Source organism: Callithrix jacchus, chromosome 4 (genome assembly GCF_049354715.1).
Source record: "Callithrix jacchus isolate 240 chromosome 4, calJac240_pri, whole genome shotgun sequence".
Classification (NCBI taxonomy): Eukaryota; Metazoa; Chordata; class Mammalia; order Primates; family Cebidae; genus Callithrix; species Callithrix jacchus.
Genome location: NC_133505.1, coordinates 167,380,771 through 167,404,097, shown reverse-complemented (window position 1 = coordinate 167,404,097; position 23,327 = coordinate 167,380,771). Strand labels below are relative to the sequence as shown.

At 45.2% G+C, this 23,327-nt stretch overlaps 1 long non-coding RNA gene across 1 annotated transcript; it reads left to right on the top strand.

Annotated features, from left to right (window-relative positions):
• Window positions 1–677: 677 nt before the first annotated feature.
• On the top strand, window positions 678–12,516 carry LOC108591401 (uncharacterized). Its single transcript, XR_001911297.4, has 3 exons — window positions 678–831; window positions 10,672–10,750; window positions 11,129–12,516. It is a non-coding gene; the product is annotated as an uncharacterized LOC108591401 (long non-coding RNA).
• Window positions 12,517–23,327: the final 10,811 nt, after the last annotated feature.

The following is a 23,327-nucleotide window of genomic DNA, read 5'->3' as shown; positions in this document are numbered from 1 at the left end:
CCCATCATGGGAACCCCACCCTCATGACCCGATGTAACCCTCATCACCTCCTAAGGCCCTGCCTCCAAATACCAGCCCATTGTGAGTCAGGGCTTCAGCATATGAATTTTGGGAGGACGCAAACGTTCAGCCCATAACATCAGGGACTGCAAACTCAGGCACCTTCAGGGGCCAGGCAGGTACAATGACTTCTTGTTGAGAGAAGACAATTTAATATTTTAAACACAGTCGTTTGTCACTGTCACTCCAGCAGCCACACAAAACCAAGTTCACCGTCCCTCCTCCCCTAAGTCCCCTCTCCTCCCCACACCTTGGTTCAGCCCAGGGCAGCTCAGACACTCCATCCCCAGCCACGTGGGGCCAGGGCGCCTCCAACATCCCCAAGCTGGGGATGCTTCCGGCAGGATGACGGGCCTGGAAGACAAGTAACTGGCAGGCCCCGGGGACAGGGTGCCCGACGAATGACCTGACCGACACGAGCAAACCAGGCCACAGCTGCTCCTCCTGAGGCTGGAGGGGCCCTGTGTTCCCATCACCTACTCTCTGCGTCCCCTCTTCGGGTGCAAAACCTCGACTCCCTCCGGTCTCCGGCCCCGCCCCGCACGCTTCGTGCTCTGAATGAAGATGGCGGCGCCCTGTACTTCCGGGCGGTGCCCTGTACTTCCGGGAGGCGCCCTGTACTTCCGGGCCGCGAAAGAGCCCTGAGGAGCCTCCTCCAGTTCCTGCTGTGGGGACCGCTGACTCCCTGCCTCCAGCCAACTCCTTTTCCTTTCCCCGCGGGACTGCGTTTCCTCGAGTGACAGCCCCACTCTCCTCCGGAACTCACCCTTGGTAACCAACCCCTTCTTTCCTCTCGCCATCCACGGACGCTCTTCTGAAATGTCGCCTCCATTCCCGGGGCCTCCAGCTCCCTCTGTCTCGGCTTCATCGCGGACACATTTCTTCAGTTATCTAATATGCTGTTTCCATTTCGTCTCCCACTGACTCTTCAGCTGTGATGCTATGGTCTGAATGTGTCTCTCAAAATTCATATGTTACAAACTCTTTTTTTTTTTTGAAACCGTGTCTCACTCTGCGGCCCAGGCTGCAGTGCAGCGGTGCAATGTCGATTCACTGCAGCCTCAACCTCCCGGTTTCGGGTGATCTTCCCACCTCCGCCTCCCAGGTAGCTGGGACTACAACTGTGTGCTACCACACTCGGCTAATTTTCGTATTTTTGGTAGAGACAGGGTTTCGCCATGTTGCCCAGGCTGGTTGGTCTCAAGTTCCTGAGCTCAAGGGACCCACCACTTTGGCTTCCCAAAGTACTGGAATTACAGACTGAGCCACTGCGCCTGACCCAACATGATGCAAACTTAGTGCCCCGTGCAGCAGTGTTGGGACATGGCGCCTTTTGGGAATTTAGGCCGATTAATGCTGTTTTAAAGGGAGCTTGGGGGAGTGGGTTCGGGCTCTTTCAATCTCCTGCTGTGTAAAGACACAATGTTCATCCTCTCCTACTCTCCACCTTCTGCCACGTGAGGACACTGGATCAGGGGCTTTGAAGCTTCCAGGACTGTGAGAAGATACAATTCTGTCCTGTTTGGGTTACCCAGGCTGTAATCAGGGTAATCCATAAAGGGCTGTGACACTTTTTACAGCAGTGCAAACGAGCTGAGACATATGGCGTGGCTCTGTTCCCACCCATCTACTGACTTGCATCGCCAAACTCAGTGAGCATTTTTTAGTCCTTAGCTTTCTAAAAGGACATCTTCATAGAGTGGGGCCTGGAGCTCAGACAGTGCTGGTGATTGGGGTTGAGGCTTAGACACTGTTTTAAAATTGGGAGGAGGCTCCTAACCATCCTGCCACAACCACTGATTCACCCAGAGGTCAGTGCAGTCTGCCTGGGAGAAAAATACTTAGATGTCAGCATTCTACTGACTACTGAGGTTCAGAGATATAAAATCTTGTACAAATGGGGTGGCTCTGGGCCAAGATCAATTTGTTAGATACAGCCAGGCTTCCTGAGAGAATGTTCCATTAAGGGAAAAAAGGAGGTGGGCTGGCCTTGAACAGGCAGTTCTCTCCCTTGGGGTCTCTCATGAGGTTACAGTCAGATGGTGGTACAGCCACAGAAGCGGCTCCGTACCACATGGCTGGCTGTGCCGAGCACTCAGAGGTCTCCCCCAGCACCATGATATCAGGTTGGAGAGACTACTGGTTTGAGATAGAAGGTGGTACGAATGCCAAAAGTCCATGCCAACCCTCCAGCCACAGTGCCAAAAGCACATCCTTCAGCATGCTTTATGGAAGAAGGATTGCATGTTTATGGTAATTAAATATTGTAAAACTTTTGGTTCTCAAAAATCTGTGTGTGGTTACACCCCTGACTGAGCACGATGGTGGTGGGGACGGGGTGATATCCTTTGAATCAGCAGAAGCCTAACTTTCTGCTTGCAATGACAGCCAGAGCTTATTCCCCAGGTACCATCTGCCATAAATATACAAGTCCCTTTACCTAACAAAGTCACAGTGATATTGGGGGCGTGCCACCACTGACCCCACTGGCCAGTGGGAGGAGACTAACCATGTGCTCAAAGCTGTTGGGGCAACAAAGTCCAAGGATTTAACCTGAGTTAAGATGGCAGAGGGAAGGATTTTAGGGGGAAACTTTCGGCAAGCTCTGGAAGAAGATGAATTATAGATCATGAGTAATAGAAAGCGACACACAGGAAGCTAGTAATGCTCAGGCTCAGGGCCCCTTCCTTGCGTGAGTCCCATGGCAGATTGTATTTTTCAAGATGGCAGCCACAAGACCCCAGCCACATGGACTCTTCTTACAGGGTGAGGCCCTTATGACTCCCATGGAAATGTGGGGTCTATGTGTTCTTCCCTAGAATCTGGGCAGGCTTGTGATTTTGATGTGGATAATGCTTGAGAATTTCAAGGTTAGATTGTAAAGGAGAACTAGCTTCAGCCCAATTCTCTTGGAAGCCAGCTGCCATGCTTCTAGGAAGCCCAGACACATGGAGAAGCTCTGGGTGTTTTGGCCAATAGTCCCAGATGAGGTTCCAGCAATAGCTGGGTTCACCCATGAGATGTGAGAGAGGAAGGCTTTGAGATGGTTTCAGCCCTAGCCGCCATCTGACTGTAAACTCATGAGAGATTCCAAGGAAGAGAATCCCCTGGCCAAGCCCAGCAGACCTCCAGAATTGTGAGAGACAATAAAGCAATTCTTATTTTAAGCCACTATGTTTTGGGGTGATTCATCCCATACAATATCTGACTTCAACAGGACAGCAATAAACAACTTCAACCGGCCCCGTCTGAGGCTCTCAAGGGGCCCTGGCAGTGTGTTCATTTGGTCATTTACTTTGGTTAAGTTTGTAAAAGTCAGCCATTTCGGCTGTCATTGGCTAAAATTTTGATCTCTTTCTACCCTGACTTGTTCTTCACCTCTTCGTGTTGGGTGGTAGAGTGGATGTGGGCATTTTTGGGGTCCAGCCAAAGAAGAATTGAGTTGCGTCATAGAGTTTGGGTTCCACGGGATTTATTTCTGTGGTATGGGGCCTGTTGAAGTTGTCTCTTGCTGTCCGTTCCTGTGTAAAATGGCTTTCAGAATAGTCTTACCTCCCTTGTGCTGACTTAAGTGGTGGTGTAATGTAAATATGCAAGACCATAGATTGCATCGTGATTGTGTCATATGACGTGGATTTGCATGAACCGGGATGGAGTTGGAGGCCATTATCCTTAGGAAAGTAATGCAGGATAGTCCCAGATGATAGTCCCAAATATCGCATGTTCTCACTTGTAAGTGGGAGCTATGATGACAACACAGGGACACATAGAAGGGAACAACACATACTGGGGCTTATTGGACGGTAGAGGGTGACAGAAGGGCGGGCATCAGGAAAAATAACTAATCGGTACTAGGCTTAATACCTGCGTGATGAAATAATGTACACAACAAACCCACATGACACAAGTTTACATATGTAACAAACTTTCACTTCTACCCCTGAACTTAAAATAAAAGTTAAATAATAGAAATAGAAATGTACAGAGCTAGTAAAAAGTCTAGCTCCTCCCATCTGGGAATTATTCCACATCCTACAGCTCCTACACAAAAATAGTTTGATGGAGGCTTTCCTAAGTTTGCCAAGAATCCTGAAAACTTATCTTTCATTATCAATGATGAGTTATGAATTTGAAGGAAAAATTTAAATCTATCAATAATAAAATACTAGAGGCAAAATGGATGATTCTTCTTCTTTCATAGAATATGATATTACAACGTTATTGAAGAGGCAATCAAAGAATACATGGCAAAAAGTAATGGGAAGAGTGTTATAGAGATCGGTCAGGAATTTGTTTAATTAAAATTGCTATTTTACTGAGTTTTATGTGCGTTTAGTGGTAGCAGTAGCCAGAGCAGACTTTGCTGGGAGCTTGGGCCATTGAGATCGGTATTATTAAAGTTACGTTGGCCACATTTGCTCTTACCTGCTGGCACACACAGGGTCCATCTCACTTGATTTCTCACAAGTCTTTGGTACCCATGACCACACCCACCTTTTTACAGTTTTCACTTTCCCTGGCTTCTCTGGACCCACACTGTCAACTTTCTCCTCTGGCTCACTGTGCTCAGTCATCTCTACAGAATTCTCTTCTGGGTCTCTGTGTTGCTAACAGCTTCTTTTCCTCTCTCTGGACAAGCTCATCCACCAGCTTGCTTCCGTCCCACCTACCTGTTGACAACTGCTGATTCCACATCTCCAGTTCAGACCTCTTTCCTAAGCTCTACACCAGGAATTGGCAAACTTTTTCTGTAAAGCAAAAGACAGCAAATATTTTATCAGCTTGCTTGTCATTGTACCATCTCTGTGACATCTGCTCAACTCTGCTAAGGCAGTGCAAATGTAGCCACCGACAATAGTAAAAGAATGGGTGTGTCTGCGTTCCGATAAAACTTGACTTATAAAAATAGGGGCTGCCCCATGGGCTGTAGTTTGCCAACCCCTGCTCTAGATCAGAATATCCAACTCCCTTATGGAAATTTCCACTTGGGATTTCACAACTTCCCAAACATAACATTGTCCCCAGATAAATTCATCTTCTTCACTCCTGTGTGTTCCTTCTTAATGGATGATACCACTAGTCACCAGGTGTCCAAGCCAGAAAATCAGGCAGCACCCTTGATTTCATTCCCCACATTCAGTCAGTCACAAAATCATGTCAGTTCTACTTTCTCAACATTCCCCTAATTCATTCCCTTTTCTCTTTCTCCACTGCCTTCTTTTAGTCCCTCTTGTCTCTCGCCTCCTACCTTGTGCTTCTTATAATCTCCTTCCTCACTGTGCTGCAATCAGAGGGAATCAGGCCACCCCTGGATTTTGAAAGCTTTCAAGACAGTAGTCTCTGCCTTTGGTTGAAGTGTAAACTTCTTGAAACAGAGTGAGAAGCCTGCACAATTGGACCGTTTCCCCATGTTAGCCAAATTCCTCTCATCTGCCTGCACCTCCTGCCTCTGAGACCCTGCACATATATTTCTTCTGCTTAGGGAATGTGTAGCTGGTTATCAGCAACTCTCTGAGGCCAGTATCCCATGGGCAGTAAGAAGCATTTACTGAGACAGTTGTGGATAAAGAGAGGCAGATTTATTAAAGAAAGTATGAAAATTTGTTGCAAGGGAGCAATGGGCAGGCCAGCAGGAGGGGAGCTGCCTGCCAGGAGACAAAGGCTTGCTAGGGGTTTTATAGGATGGTGCTTGTGCTGTGTGCTGAAGAGGGTTTTGTGTAGTATTGATAATGCCAAGGTTGCAGTGGGCTAACCTGCACTTTTCTATCAGCCAAGGGTCTGGTGATAGATGGGCACAGGAAGACTGTGGATTATTTGTGCAGGAGGGCTATGGTCCTGGACCCTGAAGAAAGACAGGCTTCAAGCTTATCTCCTTGGTCTCTCTGTTTTCTCTCAGTCCCACCAGCCTGACTCCTTTTGCCTAATTAGGACTTTAGAGAATTTTTCTTTTTTCTCATCTCTCTGGCTGTCTTCTAAGTCTCTACTTGGAGGATACCTCCTCTGGGAAGTGCCTCCTCAACCCTCAAGGCTGTCCCTTTGTGCACCACTATAGCAAATGGGACCTGGGCCACTTCACTTTTACAGTTCCAGGTTACAGACCTGCATTGCTCCAACCCCATGAGACCGAAGCCTCCCTGAGGGCAGCGATGGCCTCTTATTTACTCGTGATTTCCCAGCACCTAGCACAGCACTAACCACTGTGCCCACAGAAAGACCATCTGAAGGACGAGAGCTTAGAGCAAAAGTGGTTTCCACTGACATTCCTTCTCTCCTCCCCAACTTTGGATTGAGGAGCCAGGAGCTAGTCATGCTGCAGGAGGAGAGGACGAAGGAGAAGTCATTGCTCAGGGCCTCTGTTTTGCTGGTGTGTGGAGATGGTGGGTCTCCCTTGAACACCTGGAAGGCAGGAGCAAGTATGGACTCCTCCCGCCTCTGGGTTCTGGACCCACATGGGGGGTTGCTGCTCTCTGGCACCCATCAGTCCTTAACCGACTGACCTCCAGCCAGAGAGGTAGTGAGGTGGTGGAGAGGCCTCTCTGTCCCACCCACGAGTCCCGGGAGCTTACGAGAATCAGCCAAAGGCTGAGTTCTGCACCCTGAGTTAGGAACTCTGTAACTTCAGAATCTCCTTGAACTTTGAGAATTCTCTTAACTAGTATGAGAGCAGTTACATCATCCTAGGTCCTCCAAAAATAGATCTCTCCAAATATAGACACATATATATGCAAATATATACATGTATGTATATATATATATATCCAAATATATAATTTTTGTTTTGAAATTATTATAAACACAAGGAATTATAAATAGGTGCTGAGAGGTTCCCTGTACCTGTGGCCCCACCTCCCCCAGGCAATATCTTACGTAACTATAACTCATGATTAAAACCAGGAAGTTGCCATTGGCACAATGTCAGAAACTAGTCCATAGACCTTGCTCAGATTTCACCAGGTTTTTTGTGCACTCATTGGCTTCTCTGAAAAGATTTACATGTTTTCTGCATGACTGGTCTCCCCACATACTGTGAGATGAGTTTTTTTTCTGACTGAGCTTAGAGACCAGTGAATGTGTGAGATGGGAAGGATGATTCGGTGCGTCTCTGTTTTATCCACGTTGAGTCTGGACCTCAGGGCAGAAGGACCCCGGTCTCTCCTCTGGGGAGTGCTGGTGTCGCCTCAGTGCAGGCTGCTAAGTTATCCAGGACTGATAACTTAGCAGGTTATCAGTCTTCTTTTCTGCTTACATTTACCTTAAGCATGTAACACGTCTGATGAGGAGATGGCCAATGAAGATTGATTTGTTAAAAGCTGAATAGACATCTAGACTTTTTCAAGTATAGCTCATTTAAGAAAGTATCACCTCACTGAGCCTCAAATGAGCCAGGGCTCACTTAGAAAGTGTCTACTAGTGCGAAGCAAAGTGCCTCACACCTGGAATCCTAGCATTTTGGGAGGCTGAGGTGGGAGAATACCTTGAGCCCAGGAGTTCAAGATCAGCCTGGGTAACATGGTAAAATCCCATCTCTACAGAACACACACACACACACACACACCCCTGGCTGTGGTGGCATTCGCCTGTGGTCCCAGCTACTCTGGAGTCTGAGGTGGGAGGGAGAATCGCTTAAGTCTGGGAGGCGTACGACTGCAGTGAGCTATGTTTGCGCCACTGCACTATAGCCCGAGTGACAAAGCCAGCCCCTGTTTCCAATAAACAAACAAACAAACAAATAAATTAATTAATAAAAATAAAAAGAAAGGTCCCCGAGTGGGTTACATTTTAACCACTGTGCTACCTGAGATGATAGCCAGCTATCTCCTTACCAGCGTGAGGGCTGATAAGCATCTCATTGCATGGTCCCAGGGACTGATGAACGAAGGCTAACGTGAAAAAAAGCAGCTAAAGAAACAAGAGCCACCTCCAGGTTAATTACTACAAGTCTCCTCACTGATATGCCCTAATACACTAAAACAGCAGTAAAAACAATCTGCACATCGGCATCAAAGAAACAGATATACTTGCTAAGGACCCTTACCATGACAGAGGGATGATTTGTATGAGTCCTTAGTGGATTAATTAAGTTCTTGCTATTTCCATTTGGAAATGACACTGTCCTCTTGGGGCTATGCAGAGATGTTCATGGTGACGAAACGAGCTGTCCTGGAACGGCACTTCCCAGGTGGCAGACCCTGGGCTCGAGGAAGGTGGAACGTGGGTGTGGCAAGCAGCTGCAGGTGCAAATGTCAGGTCAGCAATGCATTCCAGCTTGTGTGGACGTGCGTCACCTAGGAAGTTGTGACCTCACTGCAGTTTCCGCTTCAGGTGAGACAGAAGGGCAAACTTCCTGGTGAGGTTGACCTTTCCTTGTATTTATGACTTTCTTTCTTTTTTTTTTTTTTTTTTGAGACAGAGTCTTGCTCTGTCACCCAGGCTGGAGTGCAGTGGCATGATCTTGGCTTACTGCAATCTCCATCTCCTGGGTTCAAGACCCTTCTGAGTATCTGGGATTACAGGTGTGTGCCATCATACCTGGCTAATTTTAGTGTTTTTAGTAGAGATGGGGTTTCGTCATGTTGGCCAGGCTGGGCTCGAACTCCTGACCTCAGGTGATCTGCCTGTCTCAGCCTCCCAAAGTGCTAGGATTGCAGGTGTGAGCCACCACCCCCAGCAGTGTTTATAACTTCCTTTGTACATACTTGCAAGGCAAGAAGAGACATCCATTCCTTCATAAAAGGCCTGAGTGGATCTTGATTGCAGGTCTCATGCTGGGCAGAGCTAAGGAAATTGGATTTGTCTCCAATCTCATTTGAATATTCTTATTCCTGTTATAAGTGCAGCAGCAGAATCTCCACAAATCTGGTGTGCAAAACTTTCTGGTAGCTCCTTTAGCATAGAGAGGCTGGGGAAGGGTAGAGACCGATTTGTAGTTTTTAGATGTGTAGTTGATCCTTGAGTAACACAGGTCTGAAGTGTTTTGGAGTTTTGCAACAATTTGAAAAATACTTAAACCAAGTAGCTAGAAATATCGAAAAAATTAGGAAAATGTTAATAATGTCATGAATGCATAAAATGTGTGTAGCTACCTAGTCTGTTTTATCATTTACCACCATATAATATACATGAAACTATTACACAAAGTTAAAAGTCACCAGAATGTATGCACACACTCACAGGCCATATGTGGTGCTAATCTCAGTCAAGAGAAGTGAAATAAACATAAAGATGCAGTATTAAATTGAAACTGCCTTGGCCGGGAGTGGTGGCTCGTGCCAGTAATCCCAGCACTCTGGAAGGCTGAGGCGAGTGGATCACTTGATCAGGTGTTCAAGACCAGCCTGACTAACACGGTGAAACCCTGTTATCTCTACTAAATTTACAAAAATTTGCCAGGCATGGTGGTAAGTGCCTGTAATTCCAGCTACTCCAGAGGTTGAGGCGGGAGAATTGGTTGAACGCAGGAGGCGGATGCTGCAGTGAGCTGAGATTGCGCTACTGCACTCCAGCGTAGGTGACAGAGCGCGACTGTTTCAAAAAAAAAATCGTAACTGCATAAACCTAACCGTAGTGCATATTGCATGTAATAATTTCATAGCTTCCTCCTGTTGCCATTCCAGTGAGCTCTGGTATCATGAGTATCTGCTTAAAACATTGCGTGAAACTCCTCATCCCGCCATGAGCAGCTCATCCCCAGTGAACTGCACATCACAGTAAAAAGTGCCCTCTCCCTGTTCTCATGTACTTTTCCTGCTGTTTCATGCAGTACTGTAAACCCTGAATAACACTGTGGGATCCATATGAAGTGGCACTGGTGATGCTGAAGTGCTCCCAAGAAGCAGAGAAAAGTCATGACATGACAAGAAAAAGTTGAATTGCTTGATACATACGTAATACAGGTCTGCAGCTGGGGTGGCTGCCATGTCAGACAGATGATTCATCTTGTAAACAGGCAGTGTAACTTACTGTATGAATAAATACAGAACAGTGCTGTAGATGTATTTTATCTTCCTTATGATTTTCTTACAAACATTTCCTTTTCTCTAGCTTACTTTATTGTAAGCCTATGGTATGTAATACATATAACATACAACATACGTGTTATTAACTGTTGCTGGTCAACAGCAGGCTCTTAGTAGTTAAGTTTTTGAGAGTCAGAGTCATACCTGGATTTTCTACTGTGTATGGTCAATGTCCCACGCCCCCAAGTTGTTCAAGGGTCAGCGGTAATCCTAAAAGAATCTGATACAATATTGTACACAGTAAGTGGTCAATAAATAATGAATTGAGCTAAATAAGAACACATAAATCTCAGAATATGTGCAATCTGATCATAGTTCACAGAGATCTTTCTATATATATATATAAATACATATATCTATACATATATACGTATATACATATATTTCTTTTCTCAGTTCATGCCATTCACTCAGGTGGAAAGCGCCTTATTTTGAATTAGTTGTCTTTAGAGCAAAAGACTCCTATGCCCAATCTGGAATAGCTCATTGCTTCGTGCCTACCCTGGACATGAAGGGCCGTGCCACAGCGGAAGTCTCTATGCACCCACCCTGCCTATACCTGAGCAACATATTCCTCTTTCCTTCTCTTCTACAGGCTCCAGAGTGCAGTGACACCAGCACAGAGCTCAGCTCAACGTCCCTCTGTGCTTTCACGATGCCGATGGATTATGAAGGTAGGGAAGAATGTATAGCCAGGAGGCCATGAGGAGGGGAACCAATTTATAAAGTCACATTTGTAGAATTGAGGTGGGTGGATCACGAGGTCAGGAGATCAAGACCATCCTGGCTAACACGGTGAAACCCTGTCTCTACTAAAAATACAAAAGATTAGCGGGGTGGTATGTGCCTGTAGTCCCAGCTACTCAGGAGTCTGAGGCAGCAGGATCGCTTGAACCAGGGAGGTAGAGGTTGCAGTGAGCTGAGATCATGCCACTGCACTCCAGCCTGGGTGACAGAGTGAGACTCCATCTCAACAAACAAAACAAAAAAACAAAAAAACCCCAAAACTGAAAATTCTTTAATACAAAAAAAACCTGACCCTTTTTTCTTAGCCATCAGAGAGATGATGCCATTACACTAATGGAGCCACTGGAACACTCCACGGTATCCTTGCCAGAAAATGAAAGTGAAAAGGGCCAATAAAATCTTCGTTTTCTCAAGACAAAGTGTTTTAACCTTATAGATTCTCTCTGAAGGGATCTCAAGGGTCCTCAGGGTTCTCCAGAACACACTTTGAGAACTGCAGTCTGAAATCACTGATTTTTACATGTCTGTTTTCTCCTGAGCATCTAGCATTAGAGAAAACCCTAAAAAACATTCATTGTATCCCACAAGTTTGGATAAACTGTGTTCTTTTCTTATTCAGTTCACAACTTTTCTGAATTCCTTGGTGATTTCTTCTGTGTCTCAAGAAATATTTTGAAATGCGCCTTTTCACATCCAGATCTCTGAGAAGTTTGCGAACTTTCCCTTATTTGTCCATTACTTCATTCTGTTGTGTTCAGAAAACACACCCTTTAATTCATTTAAATCTGTGGAGACTTGCTGAAAGGCCACGTGTAGGGTATACCTCGGTGAATGCTCCATGCACACTTGAAGGTGTAGTCTGCAGTTGGTACAGCATTTTGCAGGGGCGGGGGAAATAGATATTTTGTCTGATTTTTTGCATATTTGTTCTAGTCTTTTGTGTTTGGGCAAGATTTATAACCATAGTGAGAGAGAAGCGAGGAAACCTCCAACTCCACTTATTGGCTTATCTATTTCTCTGAGTTCTGTCAGTCCTTGCTTCATGTATCAGAAGGGCTTTTATTAGGATACAACATATTTAGCCTTGTTACATCGTTATGGATGAACACTTCTCACTCATGAAATGTCCTTCTGATCTTGGTCTTACTCTTGTCCTGAAATCTCCTTTGTCTAATCCTTTCCTCTGCTTCACGTGTTCCAGGAACAGCATTGCCATACTTCGGTTTTCCATCCAGTTTTTCCATTTAAAGGGCACTGATTGCAAAATAACCACATTGGGCTTTGCTTTTGAGTCAACTAAACCATCTTTGCCTTTCATGTGCAGGGTGTCATGCTGGTCCATGGAATTAACTTCAGAGGGGCTCAGTTTCAGTTGGCCAGGATGCTATGCCTTTTCTGCCTGGACCTCATCTTCTTTATTCTGTGCCCTTCCTTTCCTTCCTTCTTTAGGATAAGTGGAATATTCTAATTATTATGTATCCCTCTATGTTTTAATGCTGGGGGTGGCTCTAGGACTCACAGTATCCCTCTTGAACCTATCACATTCAACCATGCATAAATATCACCTAACATCACGAATAATATCACAAACGTACACCTGTATACTCCCATGGGTTCCCTACATTATTGATGCTACTGTTTTCTAACTTTTACCTTTCCATATGTTAAAAAATACATTGCTAGCATTTTGCTTCAAGAAGTCAATCTGTTAAAGATATTAATAAGTTAAATAAATAAAATCTTATACATTGAACTTGACATTTGTGATTTGCAGTCTTCTTTATTACATGGTATGGATTAAAGGTTTTAGCTGGTATTTTCCTTCTACCTAAATAGCATTCTTTAACACCTTTCTTTCTTTCCTTCCTTCCTTCCTTCCTTCCTTCCTTCCTTCCTTCCTTCCTTCCTTCCTTCCTTCCTTCCTTCCTTCTTTCTCTTTCTTTCTTTCTTTCTTTCTTTCTTTCTTTCTTTCTTTCTTTCTTTCTTTCTTTCTTTCTTTCTTTCTTTCTTTCTCTCTCTTTCTTTTCTTTCTTTCTTTCTTTTTTGGAGACAGAGTCTTGCTCTGCCACCCAGGCTGGAGTGCAGTGGCGCAATCTCGGCTCACCGCAGTATCTGCCTCCAGGATTCCAGTGATTCTCCTGCCTCAGCCTCCCGGGTAGCTGGAATTACAGGCATGTGCCACCACGCACAGCTAATTTTTTGTATTTTTAGTAGAGATGGGTTTTACCTGTTGACCAGGCTTGTCTCGAACTCCTGAGACCACCTCGGCCACTGTGCCAGACTTTAACACCCTTTTTTTTTTTTTTTTTGAGAAGGAGTCTCACTGTTGCTCATGCTGGAGTGCAGTGGTGTGATCTTGGCTCACTGCAGCCTCCACCTTTTGGGTTCATGTGCTTCTCCTGCCTCAACCTCCTGAGTAGCTGGGATCACAGGCATGTGCCACCACACCCAGCTAATTTTTTTGTATTTTTAGTAGAGAGGGGGTTTCTCCCTGTTGGCCGGGCTGGTCTTGAACTCCTGACCTCAGGGGATCCGCCTGCCTCAGTCTCCCAAAGTGCTAGGATTACAGGTGTGAGCCACCATGCCCAGCCCTTAACACCTTTTCTAATGGGAATCTGTCAATCAGACATGTTTTTAGATTTTTGGATTTTTGTGTGTTTCTTTTGGGGCTATACAGAATATTAATTTGTATAAATACATTTTCAAGGGATTTTTTTACTGGACATAGTGTTCTAGGTTGATCTTCTGTTTCTCTTTTGTCACTTTAAAGATGTCATTCCATGGTTTCTGACTTGCATTGTTGCTGATGAGATGGCATCAGCCTTTTTTTGTCACTGTTCCTCTACATTAAAGGATCTTTCCTTCCTCTGGCTTCTAGAAACGATGTTTTTCTTAGCTTTGAACTGGGACAATTTAACTATGATGTACCTCAGTGGAGCACAGAGTTTTGCTCTTTGGAATTCTGTATCTGAATTGTTGAGATTCGTGACTCTGTGAGTTTCTCGTTTTCTGGATATTTGGAAAGTTGTCAGCTATCTTGGCTTCAAGTATAACTTCTGCCACAATATCTCTTTCCTGTCCTTCTGTGACGTGCTTAACATGTATATGAAATGTTTGGATGTTTTCATAGATGTTGTTGAGGCTCTGTTGAATAGTTGGTTCAGTCTGTGTGTGTGTGTGTGTCTTTCCTGTGGTTTGTCTAGCTTCTACTGAATTATTTTCTAGTTCACTTTTCCTACTGTAATGTCTAAAGTGATGATAAGGCCATCCAGTGAATTCTTCATTAGAGATATGCCTTTTCTCAGTTCTTTAATTTCTACTTGGCTCTTTGATTATTTTTCTTTCTCTTGATATTCTGCAACTGTTTCTCTCATGGTCAGGTTTTCCTTAAATCCCTGAACACAGTTCCCATAGTTACATTTTAAATATTCTTGTCAATGCCATCATTTCTACCACTGCTGTGTCTGTTTGTGTTGAGTGAATTTTCTCCCAGTTATGGGTCACACTAAATACTTCTTGTGTGTCTAGTAAATCTTTCATTGAGGTCACACATTGTAGAAGAAGCCACATAACTGAGCAATTTGATTTTGTTCCTTAACTCTAAGTAGGGTTGGGTTTTCCTCTGGAAGGTAGTTCATTCACTTGGAGATCATTTGGATCCTTTTAGACTTGCCTAGAGAAAGGTTTGCTTGAGTGTTTCTAGAGTTGCCTTTATTCTAGGAATACAATGATCCAACTCCCAAAATATGGCTTTCTTTGGTTTCTACTGAATGCCCAAGATGTTCAGGGAGGTGTCTTTCCTCAGAGTGGTCAGAACTCAAACATCCCCCAGCGCTGTGTGAGCTCTGGCGTCTCCGTGGAGCTCACTGTTTCCCTGCAGTTGTTCAAACATCCCCCAGCGCTGTGTGAGCTCTGGCATCTCCGTTGAGCTCACTGTTACCCTGCAGTTGTTCAAACATCCCCCAGCGCTGTGTGAGCTCTGGCGTCTCTGTCGAGCTCACTGTTTCCCTGCAGTTGTTCAAACATCCCCCAGCGCTGTGTGAGCTCTGGCGTCTCCGTCGAGCTCACTGTTTCCCTGCAGTTGTTCTTTCTCCATAGCTTTTCTTTATCCTTTCTTTGCGGAACCTCTCCCTGTGCATACGCAGCTTTGCATTCAGCCAAAGCCTTGAGGAGACTTCTGTGCATATTCCTGGAGTTCCTTTCCTCCACAAACCCCTTCTCATTCTTAGCCAGCCTAGAACACCTCAGCTGCCGGAGGCATCCCAGACTCCAGTCTCTCGCCTCAGTTCAGTGAGACTGCCGTGGTGGGGTTGGCTCCATCTCCTTGCCCTTCAGTCTAACAAGGGTCTCCAGGAAGGAAGCTAGGCTAATGATGGGGTTGGCCTCCTTTGATTCCCTTTCTCCACTCTCTCAGGCCTATTATGTCTGTTGTCCAACCTATGAAAACACTTTTCCCATGTATTTGATCTGGGAAAAGTGTTTTTACAGGTTGGACAACACCTGTCCTTCATGGCAGAAAGGTCGGCGTGGTCAGTTCCGGGTTTCTGTCCATCTTCCTGCAAGTGTAACTCTTCAGAGTCTCTCTACTTCTGGACTCTCAGCTGCTTACCTATTTTTGTTCCTCATGCGCTGGCCGCACATAGCTCTTCAGACACCTGTGCTCAGGACCCAGTGTGTTTGCACAGGTTAGAGGAGAAAGTGATTGGAAGATCTAGATGCTGACATAGATATTCTTTGCTCGGGACCCAAGATGAGAATAGCAAACATAACCTTCACTTCAGGGTTTGGAGATTAGAATGGCAGAATTCCCGGGTTGAATGATCACGTTGGTCTTTAGTGGGAACTGTGGAATGGTATTGTTTCTAAGCATGTGGTCATGTGTTCTTCTGAGCTTTCTGTTCATGGGACCTCACCAGCCTCCTGCTTCTGTAAACTATTAGGAAAGAGAGCCAGCCCGAGATTTCTCTTCTCTCAGACCCTGTCCCCAAAGCAAGAAGCCTGAGACATTCTGCCAAACCTTCCAGGACAGAGAGAAATTTGGCCCTAAAATGTTAGCTGGAAGCATGGCTCTTCCAAGAGAAATTTAAGTGGGCTGCTGTTTCTCTTAGGGTAAAAGTAAAGTTATAACCATTTGGGTAGCCTTCTGTGGTCCTCTGATGCTGGTGTGGTGTCAGAGAGGACCAGGACTGACGTGTCGTTCCTGTGACACTGGTGGAGAATGAGCCTCGATAACTCTGTTCATCACCGTGGTAACCGTCCTGGACTCCGGGTTTTGCTCCGTCGGTGCTGAAATTCAGAGAGAAGAAATCAAGCTGAGTGATTTCTAGAACAGAGAAGCATGGGAAGAAATCTGTGACAGAAATAGGAGTCGTCTCTGAGAATGCCAACTGTGCTCTTTTCTATATTAGCAGGCAGAGGGACATGCCAACAAAAAAAACCAATCGATTCCTAGTGTTCTAGAACCTTAAGGAGTTCTTAGAGAGATTTTCTTTAAAACCCGGGCACCACAGCTCAGATGAGGTGCCTGTCAGTCGCAGTGGCTCTCATGCACATGCTCTTTTGCATAGACCTCTTCTGGGTGTTCATGAGAACAAGGCAGGAGGCCAGTGTGTCATGCATCCGGCTATACAAGCCTGCAGGTGGTGACTGGCTGTCTTGAGGGGCAGACAGATAACCTTTGCAAATTGTTCTATATCACTGCTCCTACAAGACCAAATTCCTTCAGCTTCTGCGGGATAGGTCAGAAAATGGTCCTGCCTCTAGGACTGCAGGCAACCATGCTTTGTGTCTCAAGAATGGATAGAGACCCAAATCTTATTCTCTTGGTGGAGAGACGGGGCTTTCGGCATTTTCTAGTGCTTCAGCATTTTGCACTGCAATAAAGCAGAAATCTATTAAACCCACCTCAGATACAAGTTGCATGAGAAGGAGAGGCAAGAACACCGAGAAATCACTCCCTTCAATGCCTAGTTGCACACAGCTTGCCTAAGGCTGAAGGTGTTCCAGGAGCTAGTGCATTTGCCTTCATCCACTGAAAGCTGAGCCGTCAGTAACAAGAAACAGCAGAGTGTCTTTTGCTCCACAGCTTGGGGGCGGCAGGGGCAAGAACCTTGTCAGTGGCAATGGGAGTTGACCTTTCGATTGTCTTTTGGGCTCCACTCCAGAGAAATTTAGAGCTACTGCCAATTGGCACAATCAGCCCAGAGTGCAGTGGCTGTGTTGTGGGCCCAAGCCAGAGGGCCCTGCCTGGGGAGGAGCGGGGCCTCAGGGTGCTTGCAGGGAAGATACACTGGCCTCTTTTCCATAGGGTGGCTGGGGCATGCCGGGACATGAGTAAAGCACTCAGGATCTTTTTTCTTTCCCCACTCCAAAGGTAGCAAGGGCAGTACCCCTGCAGTGGCAGATGGTCTCAGTCGCCTCTGGGAGTGCCACCCCACAGAAACACAGAGCCGCTGCCAGTGGGAAAGTTCAGCTGAGGGTAAGGTGCCTGCACTGTGCACCCAAGCCAGGAGCGTTGCCTGGTAAGAGTAGCAGGTGGGAGCTCACAGGGAGGAGAGACTGGAATCCTTTCCGTGTGACCCCTGCAGTGTGCTGGAGGTGTCAGGAAAGTGCCCAGGTCCGCTTGTTCCTTCTCCAGCTCCAGGGAAGTAAGGGCAGTACAGCAGCAGCTGCAATGGCACAGGGCTGTGGGCTGTCTCTGGGATTTCCTCCCCAGAGAAGCACAGAGCCAACACTGACTGACGTGTTCAGGCAGGGCCAGGGTGGCTGTGTTCTTTCCAGCGAGGAGGGGCAGGGACCAGTGTCTAAAACAGTGTGACCACTTTTTCATAAGGCAGCTACACTGTGCTGGAGGTCCGTGAGAATCCCGAGGCTCTCCGCTCCCTCCTGAGCCCACACGTTAATCCCAAGAATTAGAGATAAACAGTGGTAAGGAAGAAAGTATGATGGGCACAGCTAATGAAACCCAGGAAGATAAGTCAAATTCAAAGTCATATTTAAAGAGGTTTGCAGTGACACTAAAAGCAATATTGGAAGCCATTATCAAGAATACAAGAACTAGGGTGTTTGAATATTTGGAGAGCTAAATTGTTAGTATGAATTGTCTTAATACCTAGCCACCAACACAGCATAAGGTACGGTTTTTAAACTGTCATACATCCCTTTAAATCTTCATACACTTAATGGAACTTTTGCATATCTAAAAAGACATGTAATTTCCATTGAAATCCAGGCCACCTCTTATTTTAAACAATGAGACTGTTGATCCACATTTTAAAAGAAACTGTAGAAAAGGAACTGTAACTTTTGTACATTAACAAAAAAAAATTCAGAGTCTAAGGAAAATATAGACCGTGTCCCAAAAAACATGAAAAATTTAAGAGTAAAACTAAGAATTTTTTACAAAAATGTAGCTGGGCACGGTGGTGCACAACTGTAGTCCCAACTACTTGGGAAGCTGAGGCACTAGAATTGCTTGAACCCAGGAGGCGGAGGCTGCAGTGAGTTGAGATTGCGCCACTGAAGTCCAGGCTGGATGACAGAGCGAGACTCTTTCTCATAAACATAAAAAATAAAAAAGGATATTTGTTTCTATTCAGCTCACTGAGGATTACAAAGCCACATTATTTCTGTTTTGAAGGCTTCAGTCCAGAAGTTAAAGACCTGGACCGTGGCCACCCTGCAGAATCAATAAGAAGCCAAGATCATAAGGATTGCTAAGACTTCCCATCCTTTCCTTAAATAAAAATAATATTTCAAAAGTCCTATTTTCAGGGTCTATGGGTAGATGTGATTTTGTAAATCCAATCCCTTCATTTTTTTGAACAACTACAAAAAATGAAACCCAAGAGGTGAAATAATATACTCAAGTTGATATGGCTAATTAGTAATCACGTCCTGTCCCAACCCAGAATTCAATGTTACTATGCCACAATGCCTTCCTTCTGTGGTCTCATAAATTAAAGACGTAAAGGAGGAGGAGGGGGAGTGAGAGGAGCAGGAGGAGAGGAGAGGAAGGAAGAAGAAGAAGATGTCCACACCTTTCTTTTGAAATGAACTGACATGTCTCATCCTAACGATGGTGGAGTTTTCAGCCATTATCGCACATTGTTGCTCTTTACTGTGATAGTGAAATGACCTGCAGAAGAAATCAGGAAACCCAAGAAGTATTTTTCTTTATTTAAAGAAAACAAATGTTTCTTAGTAAGTGAGACACGCTAAAGATCATTGGATCTCTTGATGGACCAGGGAGCTCAGAAGTGCTGCCTGTCAGCTATTTGGGCATGGCATCGATGAAGTACTGAACCAAAGACACCCACGTGGCAGTAACTCTCGTTCTCTCACGCCCCTACCCTCCCTCCCTCATCATTTTCTCTTTCTGTTTCAACTGCTTTACTTCTTCCTCACTGGTTTTCTTAATTTTTGTTTTTGGGTTGGAAAGAAGGAATTCTGGTTGCTTTGAACCTATTCCCCAAGATGGTCCGACTCCATGACCTCCCTCAAGCTTCCGGACAGGCAGCTCTGTTCTCATCCCTGCTGTAGGAGGAGGGGCCTGAGGACTCGCAGAGGTTGCATGGCTAACCAGGGGTGCAGCTTATAGACATAGCGCTTTCAGGTCTTAGACGACAAACTTAAGGTAGGTGGTAGTGTTAACATCTGCACATCCTATACTAAGCCATGTCAAAACTGAGACACCTGGTTAGACCCGAATAAGCAGGTGAGGAGCACTGGGGAGGGGTGAGAGAGGAAACTAGACTGGGCCAGTGAAACTATTTTATTATCTCCAAAATTTATTCATTTCTAGTGGACTCACATGTTTTCTGTAATTACAAATTATGAAATTTCAGTCCTTCCAGCTGGGCGTGGTGGCTTATGCCTGTAATCCCAGCTGGGAGGCTGAGGTGGATGAATCACTTGAGGCCAGGAGTTCGATATCAGGCTGCCCAACATGTCAAAATTCTGTCTCTACTAAAAGTACAGATTTAGCCAGGGACGGTGTCTTATGCCTGTAATTCCAGCTACTCAGGAGGATGAGGCATGAGAATTGCTTGAACCTGGGAGGCAGAGGTTGTAGTGAGCTGAGATAGTGCCACTGGACTCCAGCCTGGAAAACAGCAAGACTCTGTCTCAAAAAAGAAAAAAAAAAAAATACAAAATAAAGTAAAATAAAATATCAATCCTTTCCATTCCAGTAGGTATAGCTTAAATAAATGAATATATTTTAGAATAAAACAGTATTGCTCTTTCCCCAAATGAATTTATGGTGCATTATTACATTTTCATTCTCATGAAGTAAAGCAAGAGTGGTAGAATTAAGTGGAAAGAGTCTATCTATGGTGCAGTCACATCAGTGATTGTGTCGAGATGATTAGGAGGCTCCTCCCAGGTTTAAAACAGTATCCAAGCCCCAACTGTAAATGAATCGAGGAGACTCCCCAACTCTGAGCTCCAGTCCCTGCTCTACCAAAATGTCCTTTCACAAAGATGAAGACTGAAAAATGCTCACTGAATTTATCAAAGAAGAAGTCACTACAGGGGTGGGAAGAGAAGCCACACCATCTGGCTCAGGCTGTGGTGCTGTAACAAAATGTCACAGTTTGGGTAATCTATAAAGGACAAAAATGTGTGTCTTGCAGTTCTGGCAGATGTGAGGCCCCCAGTCAAGGTGCCGGCATCCGATGGCTCCTTATTACTGTGTCCTCATGTGGCAGAGGCCATGATGAAATTCCCATGATGGGATTTATGACTCGATGAAAAGAAGAGAGACATCTCTGCGTGCGCGCATGCACACACACACACACACACACACCCCATCCCTTTCCCTCCTGGAAGAAGCAGAGGAGATGACATGTGAGGGTGCAGTGAGGAGTCAGGCCGTCTAAAAGCCAAAAAGAGAGAGATTTTACCAAACACAGCATCTGCCAACACCTTGATCTTGAACTTCCAGCCTCCAGACCTGAAAGAAATAAATGTGTATGTCTAAATTCCTCAGTGTGTGGTATTTTGTGATGACAGCCTGAGCTGACTAACACACTGGTTAGACCCAAATAAGCAGGTGAGGAGCCCTGGGGGAGGGGTGAGATAGGAAACTAGACTGGGCCAGATGACTGGAGGAGGGGAGACTGCCTTGCTCAATGTTGTGGATTTTAACCCAAAGGCCATGAGGAACCATGAAGGCAGGGTGTGCCACAAACTTGGGGAGCCCCAAGCCCCTTGGAAAAGAAAAGAATGTCATTTGTGGAGAAAAAGAGGCCCCCCCCCCGACTTTTCAAAGGTAATTTGAACTTCACAAAACATTGGTTTTCTTGTTCTTAGTGTTAGACCCAGTAAGGGAAGGTGGTTCCCTGAATTTGTAAAAGCCCTTTTCTGAATCCAAGAGTACCTAAGTCCCTTAAGAGTGGCCAGAGATGAATGAATCCACCGAGCTGACATTCTAGTTCAGTAAGTTGTAGGGACCTTGTTTTGAAAGAATCCGCAGGCAAGGGAGCAACAACCCACAACTAATCTCAAACCTGTGGCGTTCTCCAGTGCAGTCCCTTCCAGAACCTTCCCTGTCTGCGACCAGTGATGAACTATTCCATATATTGTTTACTTTCGTTTGACCTACTTTGAAAACCAAGTTCCAACATATAAATAACTGTGGGAGCTCAGGTCACTGCATTTGGTTCCTCTGGGCAGCCTTTCTACCTACCAGGCCACAGTCAGTAGTAATCACCATTGAATATGCTTGAGGCAGTTCTTCCAATATTACTTTGCATCGAAGACTGCTCGAGAACTGCTCTAAGTGGAAGGACTGATGTTGGCAACCAGGGTTCCACCAGGGGCTGCAGACAGCCCTTTACCTTCAGGTGGGAAGGTGCCACTGAGTTCAGACTCTCTGGCAATCCCTAGCAATCAACTTCTGATTAGCAGGTAAGTGGAAAGGTGGAATTAGACAAAGACATTATTACCTTAGAGGACAATTAGCCATTGGTGGCTAATCTCAGCATACCCTTTTTACAATTTTTATTTTACTACTAGCAATGATTTATTGTGGTTTTGTTGATCTGTGCCAGGCACAAACAGCACTGTGAATCACACCATGCTATGATCACTGTATTTTCTGTTATTATCATTACCATTTTACAGAGCAGAACGTTGAAACTCGCTTGCCCATAGTTCTATCAGTGGAAATTGGGAGAGCCAGGTTCTAATGCAAATATCTGGAGCTCAAGTGATTACTTTTAACCACTGCACTGCAATTTACTACTGGGAGGAAGGAATAATAATAATAATAATGGCTATACTTGATTGATTAATGGCTATACACTAGGCACTGTACTAAGCTCCTTTTAGAAGTTTTATTTATCATTGACCATGAAATCAGGGTGATTAGAATAGCCCTCACTTTAGACATTTATCCTTTCTTTGTAGTGCAAGGTTTCAAAACCCTGTCCTCTAGTTATGTTGAAATGTACAACGCACACTTATGAGCTATATCACTCTAGTGTGTAATAGAACACCAGGACTTATCCTTTCAATCTAATCGGATCTTTGTGCCCATCGATGAGCCTCTCTCCATTCTCCTCCCCACTACCCTCCCCACCCTCTGGAGACCACTATTTTACTCCCTAATTCTGTAAGATTAAGATAAAAGAAATTTATTGACAAATAATTGCATATGTTCACGGAGTACATAGAGATATTTCAATACACATAATGCATAGAGTTCAAAGAGGGGTAGTTAGCATAGCCATGAATCATCTCAAAGTTTATCACTCATTAGCGTTGGAAGCATTCGATATGCTCTTTCTAGTTACGTAAAAGCTGACAATATATTCTCGTTAGCCATATTCATCCTGCAGTGGCACAGAACGCTAGAGCATATTCGTGCTGTCGAGCTGTAATTTGTAGCCTTTAACAAATCTCTCCCTATTCCCCTTTGGCCATCCTTCCAGGACTCTACGGTCCTGTTTTACTTTTCACTTCTTTGACATAAACATTTTTAGCTGCCACATATTGTTACCGGTGGCAAATCCCATGGGTCTGCGGCAACCTCAATTCTTGCCTCCTCAGAAGAATGAATTTGACTGAAGGGCATGAGGTAGAAGGTGAGATTGAGGCAAGTTTTAAAAGCCAGAGTGAAAGTTTATCAAAAAGCTTTAGAGCAGGAGTGAAAGGAAAGAAAGCACACCTGGAATAAAGCCAAGAGGGTGGCTTGAAAGGCAAGTGTGCGCCTTGACCTTCGGACTTGGGGGTTTTGTGCATTGGCATGCTTCCAGGGTCGTGTCCCTTCTCCCCACTCGCCCAGCTCCTGAGATCTTACTAGGAAGCTGCTGTTGACCAGCTTCAGGTGTTCTCTATCTAGTGGGAGCCTGCTGTACACTGATGCCAGCTGTGACCAATTATTACTTTAGAGAGACAGTTAATAACCACCTGACCATCACCTCCTGGTTGGCAGCACTCCTGGTGTATGTTTGGGGGTGGAGGTGGGGGGAAGCCCTCTTCTGCCTGCTCATACCTTAC